Below are 16,267 nucleotides of genomic sequence, written 5' to 3'. Positions count from 1 at the left end.
AGCGAAAGAATGCGTCTGATAATTACGACTTCATATCAGAGCTCGATTCTGGCGACTATCAATGCTTGCTGTGTACACTTGACGCACAGGTTTGGAGAAGTCGTCACACGGGTAATTTTCGGAAGCATCTAATTTACCATCATGCAGACATCTACATAAATCGTAACGCTGCCCATTTGGCTTCTCGAGGTGCTATCCACGTAGCAAACACTGTGATGACAGCTGAAGCTGTGAGGGATTGTGATGAAAAGTTGGTTAAGTGGATCGTCGTGAATGCACAGGCTTTTGCAGTGGTCGATCAAAAAGAGTTTGTGGAATTCTGCAGGGGCTTGCGCCCCGAGTACAGCGTACCCTGCCAACAGACGATTCAGAAGAGAGTACTTGATCAGTGGAAAACAGAGAAGAAGGCCGCTCGCTTTGAGATTCGCCGCGAAGTTGCTGGTCGCCGTGCCAGCTTCACGACTGACATGTGGACGTCTCCCTCGAAACGGGGGTACATGGTGATCACTATGCACTTTATCGACAGTAGTTGGGAAATGCGTTCTCTGATCATTGCCTTTACGCGAGTGATGTATCCGCACACGGGAAAACGCCTCGCAGATCACTTCAATCGTGCAGTAAAAAACATGGATGTCGCGCTACTCAGGTCCATTTGGGCAATTACAGCAGACAACGCTACCAACAACACGTCGATGGTTGCTGAAATGAATGATCGCTTACAGCGCGATATGGAGAGACTTATGCGAACGAATCTTGTCGAATTGGCTGAACCGGGATCCCCACCTCGCACACAGCTAAATACTTCGTCTGCGAGAACTGTTGTACAGCTACGTTGTACAGCACACGTTTTACAGCTGGCTGTGAAGGAAGGCCTAGAGTCGTGTCCTTTTGTCGACTCCGCAATAGGGCACTTCCGTGATCTCGTCAAAAAGTTGACGGACTCATCTAAGCTATCTGAAGCTCTTCAAGTTGTGTGCGCTGACCTCGATGAAAACTTCATTACCCCTAAGCTTGATGTACCGACACGATGGAACAGTACGTGGATTATGTTAGAGAGCCTAATTACATTGAAATGGCCTTTGAACGAGCTGCTACGACGTATTCGAGGTAAAGTCCGTGGATATACAGATTTCACTATTAGCCCAAGTGATTCGCTAGCCAAGGAAATTCAAGCGGAGGCATGGACCGCTGTCGAAGCCCTCTATAAGTTTCTCCAGCCGATCAAGGAAGCCACAGATATGTTGTCAGCCTCGACGTATCCAACGTTTGGGATCCTTCTTTACGCGTACAGTTTGATCAAGTTCCACGCTACGGAAACTATCGCAAAAGTTCAAGACCATCAGACACTGAAATTTGCGAAAGCTGTCAAGGCACAGATGGACGAGTATACTAGGAAAGTGATCACGCCAGAAGCGCGGATTGCCATTGCTCTGGATCCACGGGCGAAGCGGCATCTCCACCTCTTGGTGACAGATGTGGAGCAAATTAAACAAGAGATCGAAGATGAGTTTAACCAGAACTATCGTGAAGAATTTCTGGCACAACATCAACCAGCCTCTTGTCCGCCGTCAGCGAAGAAGAAGAGAGGAAACGAATTGAAAGTACTTATGGCGTGCTTTAGTAACCAGAATGGAGAACCAGTGCCTGAAGACAACCTCGCGGGCGTTGAAGGTGACGGAAATTCCGAAACCAATGAAGCACAAAACATTTCGCGCGAGGATTCCTCGTTTGGGAAGGAGCTAGACCGGTGGCTAACAGCTGACGAAGGAATGAGTGAGATGAGAGAAAGTAAATATGTGTGCGCGTGGTTTCAAGCCATGGGTGATGTCTATCCACGTATCAAGCGAATGGCCCAAGACTTTTTGGCTGTCACCGCAACGTCCGTTCCAAGTGAGATTGCATTTTCAGCAGCAGGCATAGCTCTTAACACTCGTCGTGCCCATTTGGGTGATGACACGATCAAGGCAATCTGCGAGCTGAAGTCATTTTACAGCTTTAACCGTCATCTGAGCAAGAAAGATTCGTCGAACATGAATGAGTGAGTCGCTCGTACACATCAGTAAGCTTTTCTTCAATGATACATGTGAACATTGAATACTCCTTTCTCTCAGCAAGTCGATAGGTTTGTGTTGCTAAGGACATCATCCCAGTGTACATTACCAAATAACGTAGGCAAAGTACACTACCCGTCTGGCAGCCTCACGTTCGTGTCGATCGCCCCGTTGAAGTTGACCGCCTCGACATGCACAGCGGTCACAAGCATCTTCTTCAAGTTGTCGCTGAGATCATCACAAGGTCGCCACCAGGTTGCCACCGCACTTCTTCTGAACCGTCTTCTTCAGCAGCGCAATCTCGGCGTTCAAGCAGGCCATCATCATCGGGTAGAATCAACTCCTTCTTCGTGCCCAGGACCTTTGTCGACTTGCGCAGGATCTCGGCCTCCACGCGCTCCAGAGTGCTTGTGAGCATCTTCAGCAGAATGTTGTAGTCGCTCATGCTCTTCACCCACACTCTCAGGCTCTGCTTGAATAGGATGCGGTAACGCCACCAGATCAGGTGGTGCTGCTCCGCAGTCTTCGACAGTTGCAGTGATGCCAGAGCAGCCTCGTCCGAAGCCGCGCCCGTGCACACGCGCTGAATCTCCTGCGCAGCCGCATTGATATCGGCAGAGGACGACATAGCCTCGACGCTGCTGCCCTCGCGAGAGTAGCGCGTGTACAGACTTCTCATCACCGTAGTACCGGTCTCCGCCTCCGCCACTGCAACACGTCTCTCCTCGACGCTCACACCAGGCTTTGACGCCGTGGTGCCAGCAGACACAGAACAAGGTGCGCTCTCCGTCGTGCTAGCGCCCACTGCCACGGCCGAGCTCGACGAGATGCTCGCCTTCTCCTCCACCGATACACTCGCACCAATGGCCGCGGATTTCGCTACAGCACCACTTGAAACGCTCACAGTAGCAACACCGCCCACCGATTGGGAGGCCGACGCAGACGCACCGAACACCACCTCGGCTGCGTCAAACATCGACAAAGCAGCTGGCAGTACTCGCCGCTACGCCCTGGATACGCGTACGCGACACATTTCCCAAGCGGCTTCGTCGTCACCGTTTCCGTCGCCTCGGTCACTTCCGTCGTCTCGATCGAGCTGACATCGCCAAACGTGGTCTTGGAGGGGGTAGCGCTCACGGCAGAATCGATCACGACAGCGGCGCCGACGGCGCCCATGACCACGCCGGTCACCTTGCTGCTATCGCGAGAAGCGTCCGAAGACGTCACGGTCGTCTCGGTGGTCTCCGGTACCTGCAAGGTCTGATGGTTCACGCCCATGCCGGTCGTCCAGCCAGACGTCACAGTGTAGTCGCCGCGCTCAGTCACGCTGCTGGTCACGTCACCGCTCGACCCCGTCTCCGTCGTCTCGGTCAAGTTGGCATCCGCAGTCGTGGTGGTCTCGGAGCGGGTAGCGCTCACAGTCGTGCCGATCACACCATCGGTGTCGATGGCGCCCGCGACCACTCCAGCCAACGCCAACATGCTGCTGTCGCGAGAAACGTCCTCGAATGCCGCTGCCACCCGCTTCTCTGTGGTCTCTATGTCCTCTTCGTTGTATACTGGTTCGCCCCCGTGCCGCTCGTCCAGCAGGACGGCACGCTGTACCCGGCGCACTCAGCCATGCTGCGAGCCACTTCATCTGGTCGTTCTATTCATGCCCTTGCTTGTCGCCGTCGCCGTCACTTGCGCCATCTTGTCGAGCCGACGGTTGGTGTCATGCAGGCCTCAACTCTCGAGGCTCGTTCAGTCAGCGACGCGCTCCATTTCCCAGCCTAACCATCGTGTTGCAGCGCAGCCATGTCCGCCTTCACTTCATCGTCGGAGGTCAGCTCGCTGATAGAACACGCGAGTAAGCTTTTCCTTGGTTTATCGTGATATCAAAGAAAACGTACTGGGCAAAACAATAAGAATTCACAGTTTGAATATGATGCTGCTAATTGGCCGTTATCATGTATTTTGCATCCAATTACCTGCGACTGTTTACCTCTATGTCTCGATAGAATCTAATTACGTATACTCCTATTGTACTAAGTTTAAGAAGAAATTGTGTAAATGCATATCCGGATGCAACCCGTTTTAAACCGTTTTATCCGGTTTGAAATCGGTTTGATCCGGTTGCGCAGAAAGGGCGATCCGCTTTCCGGTTACAACCGGTTTACATTCTCTAGATGTAGGAGATCTCAAATACGGGTATACGGATATTGTACTGGACAAAACAGCTTGTACCGTGGAGACGGGTCATTTTACACATGGACGATGGTGACTTTCCATACCGCATCGCCCCTGTCCTAAGCGAACTGCAATGTATGAAGTTTACGGTACATCTGTTGCCAAGCCTCAGAATTAAATGATAAAAAGTAAAAGTTATAATAATTCTTGGAATTTTGGACCAATCAAATAGTATGGACACGGCGGGAATTGAACCCGTGTCCATCCGCATAAAATTGCTGTGCTCTTTCCCAATTGAGCTACGTGTCCAAGCTCGCTTGGTTGCCTTCGCAATTAAGTCTCATCAAAGTAATGTGGTGTATTGTGCATCTAGAAAAACTCATCGTCGGAGCTGCTGGAATAATCACCATCACTACAAACCTGTTTGCCTGCTGCAATTTGGGTAGAAGTGTGCAATAGCTTCGTTTACAGAATAGCCAGCAGCCAGGAATTCGAGAAGGCGGCGCTTGTGCGTATAGTCGACTGCAATGCGGGTGCATGGCTTTGGCTTTTTGCCGGTTCCTGTGGTGCGTGGTCTACCCATAGCACTTTGAACACTGAGACCGAATGGCTGGTGGAAGCCTATAATTAGCTGGTCAACATGGAATTTTAACTACAGACATGTGGTGTCAATGCATTGTTTTCATTGGCTAAAATAAAAATTCGCTTAGGACAAAACTTCGCTTAGGACAGGGGCGATGCGGTACTCCAAATATCGTGAATATTATCTCGTCGAGCACAGTGTTTAACGAGCTCCAGACATGATTATCTAATTGAGAGTGTGCGAATGAGGCTTGGTAGTCGAGTGAGTAGTTGGAAGGAAATCCGAAAGTGAGCTCGATTTAGGTTAGTGTGTTGGCCAGCTAGCAGTCCCTACTGTATGCAATGTTCCCTAGTAGGCGAGGCTTGTAGATGTGGTCCAAACGATCTCGGCTGCGGTCCAAACGAAGTTGCCAGTCGTAAGACTGATCCGCCTAGTCACGGCTGCGGCTCAAAACGGTTGACTCAACACATGCAAATCATAAGCACCCAAATTGAAGTTGTCGTCCAATCACATTCCAGTATCAGAGATAGTCCAGCCAATCAGGTTGCGAGATCTTCCCATCTTCAACCACAGACCCCGGTGACACGTACCAGCACGCGCAGGCCGTCTGCCTCGCGGTAGGGATCCAGTCGATCAGACAGCGAAGTGCAACCGCAACACCCCCACTCAATTCGATGTCTCGAGCTTGGGTCCAACGTTGCTACACATCATCAAGTAGCGCAGCGTCTTCGACGATAGGCCGCTGTTCACTGAAATTCGCGCGTGTCTGTGTTTCTTGGTATCCACATAATGCCGCGCCCATAGATCGTAGCCCTTACGGAACGACGGTCGTCGCAGCTGCGCGGCCTCTGTAGAACTTAACGCGACAGTCTTCCGTCGAACGCCACGAAACCGGTTTCCGCCGCCGCTTATAGGCGACGTCGATGCCCACGTCCTTGGTCTTCAGTAGGTAGCGCACTACCTTGATTCCGGCGTGCGCTTCTGGGGTTCTCAGGAAACGACTCAACTTGGCAACCGACCGAAATGTCAGGTCGTGTTCCACATGCCAGGTACATCAGGCTGCCCACCAGCGATCGGTAGGGCTTCGACTTCATCTTGGTCTTCTCTTCTTCCGCCTGCGGTTCGTCGGCCTTGGTCAGATGAACTCCAGCTTCCATAGGCGATGTGCACGGCTTCGCGTTCTCTTGCCCAAACTTCTTGATGATCGACTCGGTGTACGCTTGTTGAGAGATCAGTGTCTTGTGATCCATGTTGTAGTCGATCTCAATTCCAGAATGAAACGTGCGCGCCCGAGGTCCTTGATTCGAAACTTCTCCGCGATTCCAGCCTTCACCGATGTAATCACCGCATTGTCCCGCGATGCGATCAGCATGTCGTCCGTAGAGACACACAATGCAGTGGTCGTCTCCATCCCCTCTTGTGTACACGGGTCGGCGTCAGCAGGCAGAATCCCATCACCTTGAGGTGCGCGTCAATCGTTTCGTTCCATATTCGTGACGCCTGCTTGAGTCCGTACAAACTTTGCAGCAACATGCAAACGACATCCTCTTCACCATCTTCTTCGGCAAGTGTCAAGAGATCTCGGAGTCCCTCTGGCAGAGTCCATGTAGATCTCTTCTTCCAGCTTGCCGTACAGGGCTACCGGTGTCGACGTCGCATTGCTCGATGTCGTATCCATCTGCGACACACTTCGCCAGTTTGGCGCGAATCGAGTTGAGATAAGCCACCGGGGCGTACGTCTCTTCGTAGTCCACGCCGTGACGTTGCGAGTAACCCTTGGCTACGAGACGGGCCTTGTGACGAATGACTTGTCCCTTCGTTGCGTTTCAATGCGAATACCCAACGACAGCCGATCGGTCGTTGGTGAGCTGGTCTCGGCACCAGCTTCCATGTCTTGTTTGCTACGAGCGACTTCAACTCTCTGCATAGCCCTCTTCCATTCCACTTGGTCCGCACTCGCCATAGCTTCTTCATATGACGTCAGGACCTCTTCCGTTGCAGCCATTGGCCACCTTCAATTGCATATTGGTCCTCGTTAACCTGAACTCTGCCTTGAATCATCTTCTGGCGCTTCGTGCCAGTAGTCGAGGTGCCACGACTTGCTTCTTGCGAGCGCCTGCCTCTTCAGGATCCGTTGTCTCGTCAATGTGGCGAGCACGCGATCGGTAATCATATGATGTGTCGATCCGTATGGCACGATCGCATCGTTTACATATGTCACGTTGAAGTGGGATAACGCCCCCAACTTCAGAATCCATTGGCACGACTTGTCCTGACTCGTCCGGTTGATACCCACCATGGCTGGCTGCTCCACCTTGACTTCATCGTCATCCAGCTCCATTTTCTCCACCATGTCATCCAGACTTGTTGTTTCCACAAACTTCACGGTGCGCACGATTTGCACCTTTCCCGTCGCCACGTTGAGTACTCGGTATCCCTTGACACCATCCTCGTAGCCAATGAATCGACACTTGAAGGCCTTAGCATCCAACTTGCGGCGCTTCTCGTCGGGAATGTGCGCGTAGCCAACTGAACCAAATACTTTCATGTTCTTGAGCTGCGGCTTGGTTCCATGCATAATTTCGTAGGGCGTCTTGACGTTCACCGAGTTGGGGAGCCGGTTGATGATCCACGCAGCCGTGTTTACGGCTTCGGCCCACCACCTCAATGGCTTCGTGGTAGAGCATACAGCGCGCCATCTCCGCAAACTTCGGTTCATGCGCTCAGCCAGTCCATTTTGCTGAGGCGTGTATGGCACCGTCTTTTCATGCTTGATGCCACTGCGGTCGAGGTAGGCCTTGAACTGCTTGCCCGTGTACTCGCCACCATTGTCAGAACGTAGGCGCTTGATCGCCTTGCCTGTTGCGTTCTCCATTGCCGCCTTGAAGATCTTGAACTTCGACAGCACTTCCGATTTGGCCTTCATGAAGTAGATGGTCACGTGACGTGAGTAGTCATCAATGAAGGTTACCATACGATGCAGCCACCGGGTGTCTTGGTCTGCATCGGACCCATCACGTCCGTGTGCACCAGATCCAGTACACCTGCACTCTTGACGAGCTTCTCCGGGTGTCGCGGATAGTCGTCCGCTCTCATCTTGCCCATGCAGCAGCCTGCGCAGACGGCACCACTTGTGACACCATCCGAAACGCAAGGCACTCCGTCTGCCATGGTTAACAGCTGTTCGTAACGTTTGAACGGGATGTGGCCGAGACGGGCGTGCACAACGGCCCATTTCTCCTTACGAGATGCCGTCGCCGCACGACACACCTCGCCCCCCACTGTCTTCAACTTGTAGACGTTTCCAAAACGCTTGGCCTCCATGACGGTAGCATCGCCATAGCGAAAGACACACTTGTCCTTGCTGAACTGCGCGACGACGTCCTTCTCGGCCAGCTTCGCAACCGAGATGAGGCTTCCATCAACTTCAGGGATGTATAGCACATCCAACAGCGTGACAGACGTTCCGTCCATCAGCTTCATTCCGACGGTGCCCTTTTCAACTGCGTCGATCTTCGTGCCATCCGCGATCGTGATGCCGACTGGCGTCTTCAGCTCCTTCATGGACACGAACTTGTCCCGGACGCTGGTCATGTGCGAGCTGGCACCGGGTCCACGAGCCACTCCGACTTGTCCATCGCACCCGTTGCCGTAAACGCGAAGTCGGACGCAGCTTGCGCGACTTGCCCGTTCGTTGTCGACCTTCTTCTTGCGGCACTCAAATTCCTTGTGGCCAGTCTTCTTGCAGTGAAGCACTTGCCGTTGAACCGATGCTTGAAATTCTCCTTCTTCTTCGTAGCAAACGCCTTCTACTTGAGCCGATGACGATTCATCCGGGCTTCAACACCAGCTAGCTCTTGGATTGCGTACGAGGCGTCATGTTCGGCGTGTTCTCGAGCACGGTACTGATCATCCGGTACTCATCGGTCAAACTGCCGAGCAGCAGCACGAGTTGGCGGGGTCTCGTCGAGAGGCTCACCAATCGTCTCCATTTGGAGCACGATTTCCTTGAATCGGTCCACGTGCGTCGTGAACCGCGTACCGGGCTCCATCTTGAAGTTATGCAGCTTCTTGGTGACGAGGTCGGTTCTTGAGCGTGCTCCGGTTGAACTGCTCCTGGAGCATGGTCCATGCATCCATCGCAGTCATCGCACCACGGATGTAGACTTGGAATGTGAGGCTGACGTCGCCAGCGATCACTCCAAGGGCTTTCAGATCGTCGGTCTTCCATGCATCCGTGGTGCGGTTGCTCACCGGGTCGAACTCTGCCTTGATGATGTGGGGCAGCAGTCTTTTGCGCGACAGCTTCATCCGCATGTTGAACTCCCAGTGGAAGTAGTTATCTTCCACGAGCTTGACGGTGTCCGCGTAGCTTGGACTCATAACCAATTGAGAGTGTGCGAATGAGGCTTGGTAGACGAGTGAGTAGTTGGAAATCGAAAGTGAGCTCGATTTAGGTTAGTGTGTTGGCCAGCTAGCAGTCCCTACTGTATGCAATGTTCCCTAGGTAGAGGCTTGTAGATGTGGTCAAACGATCTCGGCTGCGGTCCAAACGAAGTTGCCAGTCGTAAGACTGATCCGCCTAGTCACGGCTGCGGCTCAAAACGGTTGACTCAACACATGCAAATCATAAGCACCCAAATTGAAGTTGTCGTCCAATCACATTCCACTATCAGAGATAGTCCAGCCAATCAGGTTGCGAGATCTTCCCATCTTCAACCACAGACCCCGGTGGCACGTACCAGCACGCGCAGGCCGTCTGCCTCGCGGTAGGGATCCAGTCGATCAGACAGCGAAGTGCAACCGCAGCATATCTCACGCTGCCTTCACCATTGTCGAGCAGTGCCCGGGTAGATTTTTCAGCAGATCGGTTGCCGATTTGAACTGGGTCAGGGATCAGATTATATTCGGTTGTATAACCGATATAATCTGATCAAATGAACAGATCAAGAAAATACATCATAATTACTCCTGAAATATACACACTCAAAAGGAATTTAGGTCAACTAAATTTTGCTTATAGCAGGACTATTTCGTAGTTTGTAACAACTAAAACTGGTAACCTTTTATTTTGTTCAGAATTATTGTTTGAGATTATAATTTAAAGAGGAAATGTTGCGGGATTGCATCGACCTTATACCTGGCTTATGATTTTGTAGCCCGGGGCGACCGAATCGTACCCATACAGTCAGTTGCGGACAAAAATTTCGGCGTCATATAGAGACAAAGAAAGATAGGATGAGCGACATCTGTGCGAAGAGGGCTCAGAGAGACCGTTTGCAACCGGAGCGAGGCGGAGGTCTGCAATGGTCGGCGCGTGGGCCGGAGTAGTTGCACTGCGAAGTAGTTATTATCTATTTACTGACGCCTTGCCCGCCATGAGAGAAGCGAAATTGGCGGTGCAAACGAGGAGCTCACTTGTCGAGGGTCCCATTGTTCGTCCATCCTCCCGAAAAGTCTGAAGTAAAGTCCGATCCGTATGCGAAAATAGGTAACCGTGAAGACAGTGTGCTGCGGAAACATGCAGCCCTAAAAGAATTTGGCAAAGTAATTATAGTCCCATCAAATCTGGTCTGTGTGTTGCCTAGAAGTAGTTTCTATGTAGGCTGGTAGTAACTTTTTCTCGGATCTGGGATCTAGACCATGATCAGATTCTATCGATTAGAGTACACACAAATCACAAATGGGATCAAATATAATCTGATCCAGACCCGTGGAGACGGTCATTTTACAAATGGACGATGGTGACTTTCCATATGCGATAGATATTAGGGTAATCTTCGCCCACAGTTTCCGATTTTGAGGTCAGATTTGACGAATTCCGCGTAGTTTTTGACAGCCACATAGCCGCTGGAGAAAACGCTCTAGGCTGGTCAAAAGTTTTGGGGAAAGGGTTAAAGTAGGGTTATACGGTCAGTCATCGGAATCGGGGGCTTTAATTGGCTCAGCATTCGTATCGTACGCGTAAACATATGGTGTTTTGGGTTGGTGTCGCCAAACGTCCAAACGTTGATTGCAACATTGCAAATCAACGCGAAAAATCGGTATTATAGTTTAAAGGTTCATCACCAATCTTACTATGACTCCTCGACGCTGGGGCAGGATCTGTAATACAACATTATTAAATATCTCAAGTAGCTGATATATATCGTTAAGGGGTGACTCTGAAGAACGTATCTCGGTACTCTGAGAGCTCTGCTCTCCGCGTAGGTCTTCCAGACGACTGCGACTGTGTTCGTTGGAGTCCCGATACACTTGTTGACCAACTCGAGCGTGCATCTCTCGAGCTCAGGGCATTCTTCACGCGCTTCGAGAATAATTCGTAGGCTTTCACAAACATAGTCCTCTGAGTATCACTTAGTCTCCGTCCTTTCGCCATCGTTGAAGCGCAACGGCGCTAGTTAGCTGCATGTACAAGCACGCGGATAGTTTCAGGATTATTTTGAATGTCTACCTGATTTCGTACGCCAAATATTTGATGAACAGCAGGCCAAAATATGGAGCTGTTAGCATTCCCGGAACAAACTTTTTTACGATGTCTGCTGACGCCTGTAATCCTTCTGTAGGGTGGATATCGAGGGATTTGGCTGCGGAGCACATGTTCGCGTTAGGCATAGGCCTCTTGGTTTTGGAAGTTGTTGCTAACGCACTGTCACTCTTAGTTAATTAAGGGTGATTCAGCCTTTTTGACGCTGGCGTAGCACTCGTGATATAGAGCTCCATTACATTATTAAAATAAAACAGATGAAATCCATATTTCGTATGTGTGCATCATTACTATAATAAACCAGGTTGTACTCATTGTCGTGCAGCTTGTGTGTGTACATCAAATGGAGCCGGGCTCTGAGTAAAGTCCATGTGGTATTTGTTGCGCTTGATCGCGTGAAAGCAAACTCACACCACCCACTCTATTCCCTCGACGCTGGTCTACTCAGCCACTTGTACCTCACTCAACAGTTTCCACGACGAGACCAACAACGTCAAGGCTAATGTTCACCTCGTGCCTTCGCGCCCCCAACAGTCACCAACTAAGCGATACAGTTATCGGCGGTGTCGTGCAGCGCTCCAGAGCGTTGAACAGGGTCTTCTACCACGGCGGCACGGACCGCAAACGGAGCCAAGAAGTGTTAACGTCCGACGCGGTGGTAGTTGGTACACCGCCAGCTTCGAAGCGACAAAGGTTCGTCAGCCCCCACAAGTCCCCGCGATCTGTCGAAGAAGACAACTGTGCCCCAGAGTATAATGTGGAGAGGGTGGTGCTAGCTGACTGCACGAGTGGATCTGCGCCCCAACACGGGAAGGAGTCCAAACGGCGTCTTACTGCGCGCGAACGCAACCGAAACAAGCAGAGGCGCTACAGACAGAAGCAATACGACTTGATCAGCAGTCTAGAGGAGGACACGCAGCGGCTCCGTGACGAGATCAATAGGCTGAGCAAGCGCTGCACCGCCATCCAGGCCTTCATTCCTACCCAAGACACGTTGTGGAAGGTTGTAGTGGAGTACTTCCGAATCTTCCGGTACGGTGTCTCCCGACCCGTTCAGGTGGCGCCAGTAGTGGCAACCCGAGCACGTTCCCGCACGCAACTCGACTTTTTGCAGGCGGCGATGACGCCCGACGTGACGCACAACTCAGGACAGGGAGTCGATGCTTTGATGAACAGCTGGAAACGTTTCTGCCAAGCCTTCGAAGATGTCGAAGTTGAAGTTGCTCTTCAGGGTCTGCGACAGAGCGGCGAGGACTCCCTCGTGGCCAAAGTCACCACGAGCTTCACAATCACCAAGCGTACCATGTGCAGCGTGTTCCCGCACTTGAAGAGCAGCACCAGCGATAGCAGCTCGAGCCAAATCGTTGAGAAGCTCCTGGGACAACGCGTCACAACGCGTGGAACGACATGGTTCCAGTGGGACAGTGCCCTTGGCTGCATCACGGGCCTCATGAGCGAGACGGATATGATCTCACCGATGCTGGGTCTACTCGGGAGCCTGGAGGACGTCTCGTTGGTTTTTGAGAAGTTGCCGGTCAGTCTAGAAGCTGCGTAAGAAGGCGTGCGGCCTGGTATGATAGCAAATATAAGTTACTTGAACCGCTTTCGATGGTAACACTTCAACGGCCTCAATTGGAGTACATCTGCAGGCGATAGAGGAGCAGCGCATTTCCTGTACACTCTGTCGCCAAAATCCCTGTGCCAACAGATGCAGCACAGGAATGGCACAACACGGCGAGATATTTCCTCACCGCAGTTCAACAATGACGTGAGATCAATGCCTTGATAGGCACTGAGGATCTGGGCGTGAGCATTCGTACGTCTTTCACCTCAGCGAAAGCGTAAGCAGCAACTCGAGCCTCATTCCCAAAAACGACCGATTAAATCCGACCGGCGATGAATTTGCTCGGTCTCGCCGTCTTCACTGCAAGTTTCTCGCTATTGTCGTAGCCAATGAAATTGAGTCGACAATGTGACCCGTTCCCTGAAACCAAAGCGTCCACAGAGGAGTACGTAGTTGCGCTGAAGTTCAAGCCCCAGCTCTACGTCCGCCGCGGTTCTTACCCTATCCAGCCGTGGATGCTAGTGGCAACACCAACAAAGGACTGAGCCCGAAACGCTGGGCCTGGTCCCCTCGATGCAATTCGGCCGTCTACTCTACCAAGAGATCGCGAGTGTACGGTCGGATGATAGAGTACAACGGTACCTGGGCCATCTTGTACTCTTGGTATTTCCCGAAGGACACAGCGTGGTTTCCCTTGTACTGGGGCCACCGTCACGGTTGGGAGAACGCTATTGTCTGGCTCGACCGCCTCTCCGAGAGTGCTACGATATCTGCGGTATCTGTATCTGGGGTGTTCGGGGCCTACTCGACGGACACTCCGCCCGCGCCTGGATCGCTCGACGGATCCAGGGCCAAGCTCATGTACACTAACTCTTACGGGATGCAGCACTACCTCAAGACCGCAACGTCTCCCGGGCTGTTTCAAGATTTAGTCATGTGGGGCGATATGACGGAGGCAGCTCGCTCGGCGCTCGAGACGACGTACTTTAGCATCTTCATAACAACGACGGTGAGTGGTTCCTTCGATTCGGCCAGCGTTGACGTGCCGATGATCGATACCAACTTCTTCCCAAACCTCGAGAAAGCGTTTCCATTTTGAGACAGAAGCATAGGCTACTGTTTGTAATAGGCATCCCGCACAAAATGAAGGTACATGTAGGCACTCGACAATGTGTACGCCAAGCAGACAAATCTCAACGAGCTATTTTAATATGCCTGAAATGACCGATTGCAATACATTTGTAAACTCGTCTGGGCCTTCCAATGACGGCCGGCTGTTGTGTGGCATCAGAAACTACTTTAAGTTTTGTGCAGGTCCTCTTATCTTGTATGGACCGCTGGGCAGGTCGTATGCTCACGCTGCGAGGTCGCTCGTGAGCTTCGTAATCTCAACACAGTACTGGCCGTTAGGGATCCACTTGATCTCCCCCTGCCGGAAAGCCCGCCTCGTGCGTTATTAAGAGATTAGTCAATAACCTCAATAGAGCTAGCAAATGCCAACACTGTACTCGTTCTCGCCCTCGTACAACCACTCGCACGCGTGCAAGTAGCACGCCGACTGTCCCCAGATCCCGCGCGTGACGCTTCTGAAACACCACCGGACCTCAGTGTCCCCCGTTGCTTCCACCCACGTCGTACGCCGCCTAGAACCCGCTCGTCGCACTGCTTTCTGCCGCACTTGTAGCCCGCAGTGGCGCCTCCGCCACCACACTCGTTCTCAGTTACGCTCGACTCGGGGAGCTCTCTCTCCACCTGGTTCAATCCGTAAGTAGGGCGCTCACTACGCCGTCGCCCGTCCAATCCGCAAGTGGGGCGCTCACTACGCCATCACCCTCCCTCATCCGCACGTTTACTCAACTGACTGCCTGGAGGTACTTCAACGCGCTCGACACCACGGCGGTCGCGCTCTCCACCAATGCGCGTCCTCCAATCGTGCCACTCGCACGTCTGATTCTCCTCAGCGTTCCCGCAGCGCATCCCCAACAAACTCGCTCTCTGCTCGTCGTGCTAGCTGAACTCGTCGTGCACGTCGCGTTCGTCAAGCACGTCGCGTTAAGCGCGCACATGACGTCCATCTCGTACATGTGTCTGCTGACGGCCCACCGTAGACCTCCACTGTTACACGCCTTCATCCACCCCAGAAGCTTCCACGACTCTGTCGGCTTGAAACAATGCGTCGTACTCCTCGCCTGATACCCATCGACTTCGATCATTTGCACGCGAGTTTCGTCGTCGCTGCTCCGCTGTTCGCACAGGCCTGAGATCATACTCGAGCACATATTGTCCTGCTCGATTCCTGCGTCGTCGTCTCCGAAGTTCCACCAAGAGCTTGTGCGATCCCCACCGCACCTTCGGACTCGCCATTGGTCGTTCACGTCGCTTCTTGCCGATTGCCGCAACCGCTGTCTGGCCAGGAGTCGCCGCTGCTGGAGCAGTTGCCGCTGGTGTCGCACCATCCGCCCGCCGTCCGACTGCATTCTCGTAGTTCAGCTGTATCTCGATATGTGCCGCCGCCCGCTGCAATGATGCCACCGCGTAGTGATAAGAAATTGAGAGTGTGCGAATGAGGCTTGGTAGTCGAGTGAGTAGTTGGAAGGAAATCCGAAAGTGAGCTCGATTTAGGTTAGTGTATTTGCCAGCTAGCAGTCCCTACTGTATGCAATGTTCCCTAGTAGGTGAGGCTTGTAGATGTGGTCCAAACGATCTCGGCTGCGGTCCAAACGAAGTTGCCAGTCGTAAGACTGATCCACCTAGTCACGGCTGCGTCTCAAAACGGTTGGCTCAACACATGCAAATCATAAGCACCCAAATTGAAGTTGTAGTCCAATCACATTCCACTATCAGAGATAGTCCAGCCAATCAGGTTGCGAGATCTTCCCATCTTCAATCACAGACCCCGGTGGCACGTGCCAGCACGCGCAGGCCGTCTGCCTCGCGGTAGGGATCCAGTCGATCAGACAGCGAAGTGCAACCTCAACAAAGATAGCAGGAACGACACGTGCGCAATGTGCCGCTCCGGCATACCCATCGCGTCCTCGCGCTCAACCAAGTAGTTGTCGTATCCCACTGGCTCGACCACACGCATCGGGCCTAACCATTGATGTACGAATTTAGACGCCGTAGGCCCACGTGGAGGCTTAAACATCCAAACACGATCTCCGGAACTGATCGTCCGCCTGTTCCGCACTTTCCTGATGTAATACTTGGCTCGTCGCTCTTGCTCGTACGTCTTAGCCTCCTCTACACAACGTCTGCCGCTTTCCATCGCCGCCAACAACTGCTGGTGGTATGCCGTCATCTCACCGGCCTCTCTAACACTGGTACTTCTCATCAACTCGTTGGAGCTTCTCAACCATCTGCCCATCATGAGCTCGTTCGGTGACAGTCTGACTGTCGAATGCTGTCCTGAATTA

The sequence above is a fragment of the Phytophthora cinnamomi genome (assembly GCF_018691715.1).
Source record: "Phytophthora cinnamomi strain GKB4 chromosome Unknown Contig49, whole genome shotgun sequence".
NCBI lineage: Eukaryota > Oomycota > Peronosporomycetes > Peronosporales > Peronosporaceae > Phytophthora > Phytophthora cinnamomi.
This window is presented reverse-complemented; position numbering follows the sequence as displayed.